Raw genomic sequence first — 11,659 nt, 5'->3', positions numbered from 1 at the left:
CTATCTAGTTCCTGTTGTAGCCTCTAAACAGCAGCTAGATGTTGAGCAAAAAAGGTTGCCATAGCAACAAATGTTCAGCCATTGATTTGTTGCTTCGCAGGCAATTAGGTGTAATCCTAGTATACCTACCTAGTAAAGCAAGGACTTGTTATATGAGCTTTTTTGTTTACTTCGTACTGTCTCACAATGGACAAGTATTATTCTAGAGCACCTGTGTCTGTCTCCTTGCCTGTCATCTTCACACAAACCTGGTAAAATTTCTTGGATATCCAAAGATCATTGGCCAATGTATTTATCTTTTTTTTTTTTTTTAAGAGATAGAGTCTTGCTTTGTTGCCCAGGCTGGAGTCTAGTGGTGTGATCATAGCTCACTACAGCCTCAAACTTCTGGGCTCAAGTGATCCTCTGCCTCAGCCTCCCAGGTAGCTGGGATTAGACATGTGATGTGCCACCACACCCGGCTATTTATTTTTTTGTAGAGACAAGGTCTTTCTATGCTGCCCAGGCTAGGCTTGAACTCCTGGCCTCAAGTGATCCTTCCTCCTTGGCCTCCCGAAGCACTGGAATTACAGGTGTGAGCCACTGTGTCCAGCTTGTTTTCATCTTTATTGAAGCTGGTGTCCCAGTTCACACACTCAGTCTTTGAAAAATGTCTGAAAATCTTTGAAAAATGTCTGAAAATCACGACCTCACAGCCACTGGAGGTTGGCCCAGCTACCTCCTCCCTTGCTGGATAGTACTGATTTTCTACCTTATTAATTATAGTTCAATATAATGTCTCTACCATTAAAATGTTAGGAAATTTACATATGTGATCCCTAAGCATCCCAACAAAGTAGGCGTCATTACTCCCACTTTGCAGAATTGGGAGTAATTGAGACTCAGAGAAGGTAAGTGTGTTATCTAAAACCATACAGCTTGTAAAAGGACTATGAATCTAAGCCTGACTGGCTCCTAAACCTTTATTCTTCTCACTACAAATTTAGGTCCCCACTTCAACTCTCCATGGACCATTTGCTCAATAGATTATCACTCATTTCTGTAAAGGTCTTGGACCCTTATATTGCCTCTTAAACAAAGTTCCTGGGGCCATATGTCCTTATCCAGACACATTCTAATAATTCAGTTGGATCTCCAGATGAATAGATTGTTTGAAGGAACAAAGATAGAGGGAAGTTTGAGGGGGGTTGAGCAGGGAAGCCCCCAGGAGTTAACTTTCCTAAGTGAGTGTCCTAAATAGGACTAAAGCCCATATCATAGCAACTCAGGAGGCCATTATCTCTTTTCACACCAACTGAACTAGGGCCTCTTCCCAAAACTTGTTGTTTAGCCTGAGAAGACACCTCTGCAGATGAGTCAGGCTCCATGGGCACTCACCTGCAACCCTAAAAATCCCTAGACTTCGCTGGGATCCAGAGGGAATGTGGCTAGGAAATCACCATCAGATCCACCCCAACAATTAGTGGCATGAAAGAGAGATGAGGTAGGACTGTAAGATGGACCTAATTATCTAGACTAGAGAAGCAATGTTTGCTATCAAAACAAGCAGAAAAGGAGCTAATTTCCATGTAGATTGGCCTCCTATGCTGGCCTCCTATGCTCAGTAATTGTCTTTCCTTTAGCTCCCATAGCTGCCCCAGAACTTGTGCACCTATGTCTGAAACCCAGAACTCCAGAACTAAGAACCTGGATGCCAAGATTGGGACCCCATATCCCCACAATAACTGGAAACAGCTAATCCAGTCTCCCATTTTTCTGCCACCAATTGAGTCAGGATGATTTGCAGTGTAGGAAGCTGGACTGGGTGACTGGGCATATTAGCTGTTCCAAAATATATGTTAAATTTACTTGTTGAATTTAGGTTACCCATCAGTAAAATCACTAACAAGTAAAGAAATCACCAAGAGGCATCTAATGAAAAGGATTTGTGTAATCAGCTCTTTAAAAAATTCAGAACTCAGCTGTCCCTTTTCTTCATTATCTGGACAACCCTTATCCCTACAGTTATTAGTGAACAAACAAAATAATGCTGGCCCAGTTATCAGGGAGAAACTTGTTTTGTTTAATTTGTGATATTGGGTCCTATCTGATAATTTTCTCAGTGATGGCAGAAAAAGGTCATTCAGGTCGGCTGTGGTGGCTCACGCCTGTAATCCTAGCACTTTGGGATGTCAAGGTGGAAGGATTGCTTGAGCTCAGGAATTTGAGAGCAGCCTGAGCAAAAGGGCAAGACTCCGTCTTAACTTTTTTTTTTTTTTTTTTTTTTAAGGTCATTCAAACCAGATTAGATTAAAATAACACGAAGAGCTACATCACTGTTTATATGGATCTCACAAGCTGAGTTTCTTAGGAAAGGAAGGAAACCTGGAAAGAGAAGTCAAAAGCCGTCTCTGCAAGGCAGAGCCGTCTCCAGGGTACTGTGTACCCAGCTTCCCTGCACTTCCACCTGGGGAAGGAAAGGATAGGTATGGGAAAGTCTTCTGCTGTGGTGTTGTGCAGTGGCCCTAGAGTCAGATCTGTCTTCTAGCCCTGATTTTGCCACTTAGTATTATTTAAGTAAGAGTATTTCACTCCTATGATTAAGACTCTCCAACAGCTTCTCATCTCAGAATGAAATTTTATCTCCCTTCCTTGGACCATACAACCTTTATGAACCAGCCCTGCCTTATCTCGTACTGCTTCCCCACTTTAACACTGCCCCTTTTCCTCCTTCCAGATAATGAGCTGAGTTCATTCCCTGGGGTTGGAAGGTTCTGCCTCCATCTATTCATTCAGGTCTCAGCTTGTGATCAACTCCTCAGGTTTTCTCCAACCACCCTATCGCATCTCAGTCACAATCACATCACCCCATTTTCTTTTCTTCCCAGCATTAATGCACTATCTGAATTTGTATTTACAAAAATATTATCTGCCTATCCCTATTAGAATGCAACCTCCATGATGGCAGGGGTCTTGGTCTTGTTGACCACAGTACCCCTTGTACTTGGAACAGTGCTTGAGACATAGATTCCTAGTACTTATTTATTTATTTATTTATTTATTTATTTATGTAAAGACAGGATCTCACTATGTGGTGTAGGCTGGTCTTGAACTCCTGGCCTCAAGCAATTCTCCCACTTCAGCCCCCCAAAGTGTTGTGATTACAAGCATGAGCCACTGTGCCCAGCTTAAATATTTTCTTGAATGATCAATACTGGCAGTGGGACCTGGAGCATGTCACTTAACCTCTGATTCTGTTATAAAATGCAAATATCCAATTGCTCCCAAATTGTTATGAATAACACATTAAGAGGACAAATGTAAAAAGGCCTGGCAGCTAATAAGCATTCAACATATTTTGGTATATGACCTACTCATCAATCTGTAACTATCTCTCTATCTCCCCCTCCCTTTCAAGGACACGCTGGCAGTTCATGTTAACCTTTCAGTGGGAGCAAAGAGTGTGTAGTAGAGTGGTGGTGACCGGAGAGGGTGGATGGTATAAATTGCAGTATACTTTCCTGTGAGTCTCATGGTACCTCTTTGGAACAGTTATAGGTAGATATTTGAGTCATCCACAAAGATGTCAGAGTCAGGAATCTAGCCCACTCATTTCTAGGCTTTGGTTTATAAGCTGAAATTTTGGAACACGAAATAAGGCCTAAGTCAGGTCTAGTTTATATATGCTGGGCAGTTAACTTATAAGGTATTAAAAAACTAAACATACCGGCCAGCTGTCGTGGCTCACGCCTGTAATCCCAGCACTTTGGGAGGCTGAGGCCGGTGGATCACCTGATGTCAGGAGTTTGAGGCCAGCTTGGCCAACATGGCGAAACCCCGTCTCTACTAAAAATACAAAAATTACCCTGGTGTGGTAGTGCGGGCCTGTAATCCCAGCGACTTGGGAGGCTGAGGCAGGAGAATCACTTGAACCCAAGAGGTGGAGGTTGCAGTGAGCCAAGATCACACCACTGCACTCCAGCCTGGGCAACAGAGTGAGACTCTCTCTCTCAAAAAAAAAAAAAAAAAAAAATCAACCATACCAATAACAATACTGAAGGGAACATCTTGGGGTAGGTTAGAAGCAAAGAACCAAATGTCCTCTCCAGCTTTTTTTTTCCCTGCAGGTGGTTTTGACCTGTCTTTAAAAGACAGAGAAAGGGTTCAGTCAGGGCCCATGTCTGTACAAGGGCTATTAAACAGCACCTATACTAAAATGAAGCTTGGAATGTAATTTCTATTTAGCAGATCAGACTGAGTGATTTTCCTGTTTAAATACATAGATGCTTCTGGTCCCCAAAAGTGGGGAAAGGGGATTAATTCAGATGCTGAAGAAGATAACTTCTCAGTGCCTACTGCAGCAAGGAAAAAAAAAGATAGCGTCATTATTAGGGGAAAGTTTCTTTTCCATCAGAACGATTGGGCAGAATTTGGGCTTAGTTGATTGTTGAGTTGGTCTCCCGTTTTAGGAGCAATCTTGTACCTGCGTGCCAACAGACACTGTTCCATTATTTTGTTTCTTCCAGGAAAGGGGAGGGCCAAGGCAAAACAGAATGAATGAATTTTCCTGAATTTTTACCTTCAATCTAGATCGGGCTACACCCAAGATTATAAAAAGAAAGAGAAAGGAAAGAAAGAAAGAAAGGAAAGAAAGAAAGAAAGAAAGAAAGGAAAGAAAGAAAGAAAGAAAGAAAGAAAGAAAGAAAGAAAGAAAGGGGAAGGAAAGGAAAGGAAAAAAAGAAAGAAAGAAAGAAAGAAAGAAAGAGAGAAAGAAAGAAAGAAAAAGAGAAAGACTGAGTGATGTGCTTCTCTGGCATCTTCCAAGTAAGCAGTTGGATTCATGTACTACAGACAGGTTGGAGTTACCCACGCTAGAAACCAACATCTGTCCTCTACTACTAAGTAGGGTTTCAGATTATTTTGTTTGTTTTATATAGAGACGGGGTCTCACTATGTTGCCAAAGATGGTCTCAAACTCCTGGCCTCAAGTGATCCTCCTGCCTCGGCCTCCCAAATTGCTGGGATTATAGGTATGAGCCACCATGCCCGGCTGGTTTTCAGATTCTTAAATTAAAAGGCCACAGAAAGTGTTATGTTACACTCACACAGAAAGCACAAACTAAGTCAAACGAATCATCTTTCTCCAAAACCTCAACTCCAAAGGCTCTTTCTTCAGAGAACTGTTAATATTTCACTCCATGTTGCCAAACAAAACAAAACAAAACACACTTTCAGAAATGGCATTAGAGACTTGGTGTTGGAAAATACTTGCTTTCATTCTGATCTGGCAGCCCTTTATTCTCATATTGTCAACTTTTCTCCTTCCACCCCAGAAAACTAACTTAAAACTCACTTAAACATATGGTATCACTTAGTACTTAACTACAAAGTGGAAACAGATGGTAAATCCAGGTTAGCTGTTCCTAACAAATGCCAGGAATATTCAAATACAGCTATTTCAGATGAACTGCTTGGAAGTTATTTATTTGTATTATTTTAACATATATTACAAACTGAACTAAGAGAAGCTCTATGTAAAAGTTTGGGTGCTCGTTCCTGCAATAAATAAACAACTGCTATTTATCGGCCGCTATATAATGCTGCAGTTGAGGTAGGCTTTCCTAACTTCTAATCACAGGATCCTCAGCCAGCCAAGTTCTTTTGCTTTTGCTAATTCTTAATAGATTTCAAACTTTGGTAGGGAGTGTATGTATATATGTATTTGTTTTTGAAATGGAGTCTCACTCTGTTGCCCAGGCTTGAGGACAGTGGCGCAGTCTCGGCTTGCTGCACCCTCCGCCTCCCAGGTTCAAGCAATTCTCCTGCCTCAGCTTCCCGAGTAGTTGGGATTACAGGCGCACGCCACCACGCCTGGCTAATTTTTTTTTTTTGGTATCTTTAGTAGGGATGGATTTTCACCGTGTTGGCCAGGCTGGTCTCAAACTCCTGACCTCAGATGATCTACCCGCCTCAGTCTCCCAAAGTACTGGGATTACAGGCATGAGTCACTGCACCCAGCTGGAAGTGTATTCTTTTAACCGCAAAAGGGAAGGGGACTGGGCACAGTGGCTCACACCTGTAATCCCAGCACTTTGGGAAGCTGAGGTGGGTTGATTATGTGAGGTCAGGAGTCCGAGATCAGCCTGGCCAACATGGTGACACCCTGTCTCTACTAAAAATACAAAAATTAGCCTGGTGTGGTGGCACACGCCTGTAGTCCTAGCTACTAGGGAGGCTGAAGCAGGAGGATCGCTTGAACCCGGGAGGCGGAGGTTGCAGTGAGCCAAGATCACACCATTGCATGCCAGCCTGGGCAAGAGTGAGACTCTGTCTCAAAAAAATTTAATTTTTTTTTTTTAAAGGGAAGGAGAAAGGTGGAAGCCTTGTAAGCCTGGACAGTTTTGATGCACAATTAAAAGAATGAGGCTTTAGTTCTGGCGTGGTGTACTTAAGCAGGTAAGATGTGCCTATGCACATTCATGAGCGAACTTTTAAAAGTCAACCCCATTTGCATCCTACTTACCTTAATCACATTCCTCCATATTGTTCTAGAGCTGCACTGTTCAGTATGGTAGTCACTAGCCACTTGTGGTTATTAAGCATTTGGAATGTGCCTTGTCCAAATTGAAATGTATTATAAGTGTAAAATACACACCAGAATTTGAAAACTCAGTATGAAAAAAATACAAATATTCCACTAATAATTTTTATATTGATTACATGTTTAAATATTTACTGGGTTAAATGAAAACATTATTAAAATTAGTATCTTTACACATTACCTTTTGTAATGTGGTTGCCAGAAAATTTAACACTACATGTGGTGATGCATTATATTCTACTGGACAGTGCTATTCTAGAGCATTTGGTGCATATAGAAGACAAATTGTGAATTTTAAGAAGTAGGTACACCACAGTTACCAACACTGTCCACTGAGAAACTCAGCAATATTTTAGACTTCAGGTCCCCACCCTACCTAAGACACAGGGAAGAGAAACCACAGACCAGCAGAATGCCAAGAACGTATTAATAGTAGGAGCACAATACACATTTATCTCCTGAGGAAACAAGAAAACAAACGAGATTCAGATGAGCCCTTATTCACCCATAAACTTTACTCCTCAAACACACACCAGATCTAGCAGTTACAACATATTTGAATGGAGATGGATAATTACAGTATGTACATTTCTTAAGGTTTTGGTACTATGTTATCTATTTTTTGTTTTTGAGACAGAGTCTTGCTGTTTCCCAGGCTGGGGTGCTGTGGCGTGATCTCAGTTCACTGCAACCTCCACCTCCTGGGTTCAAGCGATTCTCCTGCCTCAGCCTCCCGAGTAGCTGGGACTACAGGCACACATCACCTCACCTGGATAATGTTTTTGAATGTTTAGTAGAGATGGGATTTCACCATGTTAGTGAGGCTGGTCTCAAACAACTGACCTCAGGTGATCCGCTCACCTTAGCCTCCCCAGGTGCCGGGGTTACAGTCGTGAACCACTGTGCCCAGCCTACTATTTTATCTATTTACATGTCTCCTCACTAAATGCTGGTTCTTTGTGGGTGGGGATTGTCTTTCTCCCTGTGCTTCAAATGTTGAAGGAGCTGTAATAATCTTTTCAAAGTACTACCCTCAGCAGCCATTTACTTACTCTAAATACTACTAAACTGATTATTTGGAAATGCTTTGTTTGCTATTGCTTTTAGAGTGCATAGTACATTTCTGAATATGCTTAAGGATGGCAAATCTCCATTCATCCAGAAAAAAAAAGATAATTCTTGGAAACAGCAGATTCATCTCAAGGGTAGCAAATAAAGTGAACAAATTGAATATGGTTGCTGTTTGCAGTGGTTCATAAAGTTGTTTCTAAAAGCTATTTAAACGAGTTCTAAATATCTTCTCAGCAATAAAGTTCTTGGAATGCTGATGGCTGCCCAAGGCAACTAACTTTAAAGTGCATTTACTTGCATACTAATAAACTGGCTGGCATACACACACACACACACACACACACATATATACACACATATGTGTATGTATATATGTGCATATGTATGTGTATATGTGTATATATATACATATACGTGTATATCTACACACACGTATATGTATACATATATGCATATAAATACACATATATATGCATATAAATACACATATATATGCATATATATACATATATATTTATATTTTGTTTGAGATGGTCTCTCTCTGTCACCAGGCTGGAGTGTAGTGGCACTATCTCGGCTCACTGCAACCTCTGCCTCCCAGGTTCAAGCGATTTTCCTGCTTCAGCCTCCCGAGTAGCTGGGACTACAGGTGTGTGCCACCACATTCTGCTAATTTGTGTATTTTTAGTAGAGGTGGGGTTTCACCATGCTGGCCAGGATGGTCTCGATCTCTTGACCTTGTGATTTGCCTGCCTCGGCCTCCCAAAGTGATGGGATTACAGATGTGAGCCACTGCACCCAGCAGGGTATATTTTTAAAAAGCTGCATTTCAATCTTTCTAGTCATTTAATATTTCAAATTGTCATAATTGGGGCCAAGAGCACATGTAATAAGGGGCTGAGATAACCGTTTAACAATTCCCCAATTTTTTTTTCCACTGTTTAAGGAATTTTTATTAAAGCAAGAATTTTATAATCCAAATTACGTTTCCTTGCTGAGTTATCAATTCTGTTACTCAAAACAGAACTGACATTTTGAGCTATTCCACAGTAAAGAATTACAAAATTAAAGAAAGGAATGCTTTAAATTTTTGTACTTTGCTGAAAATTCTTTTTCCCAGGGTGTATAAAACATTAATTTTTTATATTTTACTTTGTTGTGTGTGTTTTTTTTTAATCATGGACTAGCATTATGTTTGCTAGACCTGGCATTTGCTCGGTACATAAGGCTGTTTCCTTTCCTTTTTTATTTTATATTTTGCAATTTTTTCCCATAATATTTAAGTTTTTCGATGTTTAGATATTTTTCTTCGATGAAGCCAAGTTTCTTTTCGGGGTCCCTGATCAATTTTAAACAGTTAGAACACCGGTGGTACTGTTAACTGCTTTCTGGGCAGGTTCTTTAGCTTGGTGGGCTTGTAGTACAGCTACAGCTTCATCAACCTTAGAATGGAGTGACTCTGGAGACTCAAGCATATGAAGAAGTTCTGAATTATCAATCTCCAACAACATGCCAGTGATTTTACCAGCAAAAGTATGGTGCATGGCTTGAATAAGAGGAAACAGCCGTTCACCCAACATTTGCTTTTACTCTTGAGGAGGGGCAGATGCCAACATGGAAGCAATCAAATGTTCCTGACCTTGTACATGAATAAGCAGACTGTTGCATTGTAACTTGTGGCTGTGCATTAAGATGTTGCTGAGTATTGCGAACTCCCGCATCATGTTTATACTGTGGAACGGTGTGCAGAGCAGGAGTAGCTGCAGCAGCTGCAGCTGCAGGACGTGGACCCATTGTCTGTGTTGATGAATTCCCCAAATTTTTATTCCAGCCTATTTTGAGACTTCTGGAAATAAAACACCTCGATACCATTTGCCCTAGGGCTGATTACAAGGTACACTTAAACTGCTAAAATGATAGTTCATGTTATTCACAGTGCTAAGGTGTGTGTATCTGGTAATGCCCAGTGCTTTACTGAATTTACAGTATATTACCATTAATCCTCCAAAAAAAAAAAAAAATTGCAGCCGGGCGCGATGGCTCACGCCTGTAATACCACTACTTTGGGAGGCTGAGGCGGGCAGATCATGGGATCAGGGGTTCGAGACCAGCCTGGCCAACACGGTAAAACCCTGTCTCTACTAAAAATACAAAAATAAGCTGGGCGTGGTAGTAGGCGCCTGTAATCCCAGCTACTCGGGAGGCTGAGGCAGGAGAATCGTTTGAACCCAGAGGCGGAGGCTGCAGTGAGCCGAGATCACACCATTGCACTCCAGCCTGGGCAACAGGGCGAGACTCTGTCTCAAAAAAACAAACAAACAAAAACCGATTTGGCCTTTTTTTTCTTGGCAAACCAGCCAAAACTGATGTTTATTCTAAGAAATTACACCTCATAAGCAGTCTAGTCTAGGGCTTGGGATAAATATTACATATAGTAGTGGGATTAAGAGCACAAGGAAGATAACTCTGCATCAAAGATGATTGCAAATAATCTGCTACTTACTATGTGACCTGGGCAAATTACCAAACATCTGTATCTCAGCTGCATTACCTATAAAATGGGTGGCATACTTTCACCTCAGTCACTGTGATGATTAAATAATTTATATAGAGTACTTAATACAATGTCTAACAGCAACCAGAAAAATTTAGCTAATTCAAATATAGTTATTAGTAATCCATAAAAGGTCTTATGGTTAAATCTTGTCTAAATTCAAAGACCTCAAATAAACTGGACTTGCTTTCTTATTTTTTAAAATGACCATTATAAGAGTTCAGTTTATAATCCACCCAGATTTATCGAATCCTCTCTTCTAGGTATCTGGGGCCTTTTTTTTTGAGACAAGGTTTCGCTGTCACTTGGGCTGGAGTGCAACAGCGTGATCACAGCTCACTGCAGCCTTGACTTCCCGGGCTCAAGTGATTCTACCACCTCAGCCTCCCGAGTAGCTGGGACCACAGCCATGCACCACCACACCTGGCTAATTTATGTCTGGATCCTTTTCACTGACCTAAGATGCCTGTGCTTTGGCTTCACCGTCTACAGCACAAACTTTTTGGTGGTGGTACTGAGTTTCAAATAATAAAATCATGAATGACACTAAACTTAAAACCCGGGAAGGTCATGAGTTGAAGAGCTGACTACATCAAAACTATCCTAAGAAACTGAGTTATGATGCCAATGACAGATGGCTCTGCTATAGTTTCAGAGGAAATGAAACTATAAAAAAAAGACACCAGGTATCACAATGAGATGATTTACTTGAAACAAGGAAATCTTAGTGGCTTAAGCAATATGTTTAAGAGGTTGAAGATAGGGCCAGGGGCAGTGGCTCACGCCTGTAATCCCAGCACTTTGGAAGGCCGAGGCGGGCGGATCACGAGGTCAGGAGACTGAGACCATCCTGGCTAACACAGTGAAACCCCGTCTCTACTAAAAATACAAAAAATTAGCCGAACGTCATGGTGGGCGCCTGTAGTCCCGCTACTCGGAAGGCTGAGGCAGGAGAATGGCGTGAACCCGAGGCGCGGAGCTGGCAGTGAGCCGAGATCCCGCCACTGCTCTCTAGCCTGGGCGACAGAGTGACTCCGTCTCAAAAAAAAAAAAAAAAAGAGGTTGAAGATAGAAATGGAAGACAGAAGTACAAACACATGTGCACATCTACAAGTTTTTGTATATATAGAGGGCAAGCAAGGGAGGTGTCAGAGCAATGGCAAGAATACAAGAAACAGCAAAGATGCACCTACTTAAAATGTCATTCACATAAATCTTTCCAGGATTCTTGTATTGGAATATAGTCTTTTATTTTACCACTCAACGATTAAGCCATTCAACTACACAACACAGATAAAACAGAAGTTATAACATATAAACCAGTACCTGCCCACACTTATAGCAGTGAAGGGAATAAAAACCAAGGTTGCACTGTAATTCCATTTGATTCTAAAAATCAAGTCTATTTGACATTGGTTTGAAGCAACAGAACCTTTATAGCAGATTCCCCTTTT

General features: G+C 41.2%; 1 pseudogene; it reads right to left on the bottom strand.

The window, feature by feature from the left end:
- Positions 1-291: 291 nt before the first annotated feature.
- Positions 292-11,544, bottom strand: LOC139360818 (polyadenylate-binding protein 1 pseudogene; annotated as a pseudogene).
- Between the last annotated feature and the right edge of the window lie 115 nt (positions 11,545-11,659).

The sequence above is a fragment of the Macaca nemestrina genome, chromosome X (genome assembly GCF_043159975.1).
Source record: "Macaca nemestrina isolate mMacNem1 chromosome X, mMacNem.hap1, whole genome shotgun sequence".
Classification (NCBI taxonomy): Eukaryota; Metazoa; Chordata; class Mammalia; order Primates; family Cercopithecidae; genus Macaca; species Macaca nemestrina.
The sequence above is the reverse complement of the archived record's forward strand: the minus strand, read 5'-3'. Positions and strand labels throughout refer to the sequence as shown.